The sequence below is a fragment of the Mus pahari genome, chromosome 9 (genome assembly GCF_900095145.1).
Source record: "Mus pahari chromosome 9, PAHARI_EIJ_v1.1, whole genome shotgun sequence".
Classification (NCBI taxonomy): Eukaryota; Metazoa; Chordata; class Mammalia; order Rodentia; family Muridae; genus Mus; species Mus pahari.
The window spans coordinates 70,243,874-70,246,837 of record NC_034598.1 but is presented as its reverse complement, the minus strand read 5'-3'; positions in this window follow the sequence as shown (position 1 = coordinate 70,246,837).

The following is a 2,964-nucleotide window of genomic DNA, read 5'->3' as shown; positions in this document are numbered from 1 at the left end:
TCTCTCTCTCTCTCTCTCTCTCTCTCTCTCTCTCTCTCTCTCCTTTCTAAGACAAGGCCCCTTGTTATGATTCTCAGGTGGTTTTGAGCTCCTATGCTCCAGTGATCTGCTGCTTCTACTTCCCAAGTACTAGGATCCCAGGTACGTGCTCCCATGCTGAGCTTTCTAACTCTATTATGAAGAACGTGAATCTTAATCCTGCAAATAAAATGTGTCGGGAACAACAAGGGTTTTAGTAAACTTCAATTTCAAATTTAGTAAATATAGAAAACTACCTAGAGTTTTTCTCTTACTAGGACAGGTAGAGACAAAAATTTAATAATTTAACAAATACCTCCTTTCTTTCTCTAGGCTGTTTCGAGTATATTGTAATCCTTTGCTTTCGATGTTGCTTGAAACCCAGGTTCCAAGTATTAGCTCAACCCTCAATGTAGTTGTATTGGGGGGGGGGGGGCGGTTATAGATCTTTGAGAGATGGTGGCTCATGGAAGTGTCTTAGCTGATAAGAGTGTGCCTTTGAGAGTGATTACAATATTCTTATGGACCCTGACAAGTTTTATGAGAATGAGTTTTATAAAAATCTAAGCATGAACCCCCTGACTCTGTCTTTCTGTCTTCCTATTCATATGATCCCTTTCTTTTCCATATGCCTCTGTCAAGACAATACATTAGGAGCTGATGCAGTCAGAGGAGTCCCCACCAGAGACTGGACCATGCTCTTTGGACACTAAAACTGGGAAGAACTTCATTAAATCCCCCTTTATCTGTCTCAGCCAGTCTCTCTTTCCACTTTCACGCGCATACTCTATTTCCCTCCAGTTGTTTATCGTAGTAATGAAAACTAATTCATTCAGGTGTCTGTCGTGCTTACTAAAACTAAATGGAGCATATCATGCATAGCATGGTTGCTGCAGACAAGTCACTAATCAAGCTCTTCCAAGCTTCTGCAATTTGCAAGTCTTACTATCATGACAGGAGCATAGAACCTTATGAGTGCCCAGACCATTGAATCAAGTGCTGAAAGACCAAAGCAGCCAAATGCAGGGCTAGCTTCTTAGCTAGATAGAAGGGGAAATGGAAAATTACCAAAAAAAAAAAGAAAAGAAAAAAAACTCACAGGATATCATCTCCCAATTATTTATATACATCTCTCTGAGGACTTAACCCACTGCTTTCTCTGCTCTATTTTTTGTTTCTGTTAATATTATAATTTGATTCTTACTAGGAGTCAGCCTCAGAGTGATTTTGAGAGGAGCTCAATATCATTCATTTCCCCCAAGCTTTGAGAAAAATAGAGGGCAGACAAGGAAATTAAAGCAGTGTAGCACAGACTTGAAATTGTTTCGGTTTAACATTTTCCAAGGAGCTTGTGTTTACATGAAAAGATTGTTCTGAACAAACCAGTGCTTCTGAGTTGCCACCCCAGGTACCACAAAGACCTTGATGGAGTTGCACAACCTCTAACTTTGCTCGTCCAGAAAGAAAGCTACTTGCTGACAGAGGGTTTCAGATGTGAAATGAGATGATGAATGATTAGCTATTTTGTGAAACTGGAATCATTTTGTAAATAAGCCTGATGGCCTCTCCATGGTTGGCTTCACAAATCACACATCCGAGGTAGATATTATTTGTTGGTCATTACTTAAGTAAATGAGGTGCTTAAATTACCCTTGGAAAATTAGTAGAAGAGAGCCTCTGGTCAGAAGAGTGAGGATCTGATTCCAAGTGAAAAAGAAGTTCGAGAAGTGGTTCAGGATATCAGAATAGTAGTTGCAAAGGAACAGGAAAGGAAGAGATTTCCCCAGAATAAGTAAGGATACTGAGACTCTTAACGGAGTGAGCAAAGTACTAAAAAATGATGCCCTAGGTTCACAGTAGAGTCGAAAGAGACAAAGAGAAATCTGTAGGCATGGCTGACCATCAATTAGAAAGACACAGGGACTGAGTAGTGAGTGAGTCATCTATGAACAATCAATATACATTAAATTCAGATTTAAAAATCTAAACATCTTGATGGAGCCAGTTGGAGACTAGCAGTGAGAGTAGTATGCACTCGGTGCTGTGACTATGAATAGAACAGAATATAAACTCAAAATCAGGCTCCAAGTTGAGGATAACAATAGGCAAACTGTGGTATTTCATTTTTTATCGTATTTCTTGCATATACCAAGGACAGAGAAAGTGTTGGAGTCCTAGAATAGTCATAAACATGCCCCTATTTTCATTAAATTTCAGCCCCAATTGAGAAACTGTAGACAGCAGCTAGAGAGGCATTGAGGCATGGCCATTCTTTAGTTAGTAATAGGACATGTTCATTTTCATTGTGCACTTGCTAAGTGCTTTTCATAGATGTAGTATACCCGTATCTCAATAATTCTATTACTATATTCATTTCACCAATGGACTAAGAGGGGCAATTAGATGATAATTATCGTAGTTAGGGTTTTACTGCTATGAACAGACATCATGACCAAAGCAAGTCTTACAAAGACAACATTTAATTGGGACTGGTTCCAAGGTTCAGTCCATTATCATCAAGGCAGAAACATGGCAGCATCCAGGCAGGCATGGTGCAGGAGGAACTGAGAGTCCTACATCTTTGTCTGAAGGCTGCTAGCAGAATACTGGCTTTCAGGCAGTTAGGAAGAGGGCCTTAAAGCCCATATCCACAGTGACCCACCTACTCCAACAAGGATATCCCTACTCTAAGAAGGCCATACCTCTTAATAGTGCCATCACAATAACTGAATGAAACAAATAGCAACTGGCAGAATAGTCGTCGAGAAGTCAAGCTCCTCACTAGGATATTCCAAGGTACACTGGAGAGCAAAATTTCACTTGCATCTTGAGATCTCTGAACATGATGGCCCGGGTGAAGATTCTGGATCTACACAGGGAATTTGGATTGAAAAGCCTATCATGGAAAATTGCTATGTATCCCAAGTTTTTTTTTTTTTTTTTTTT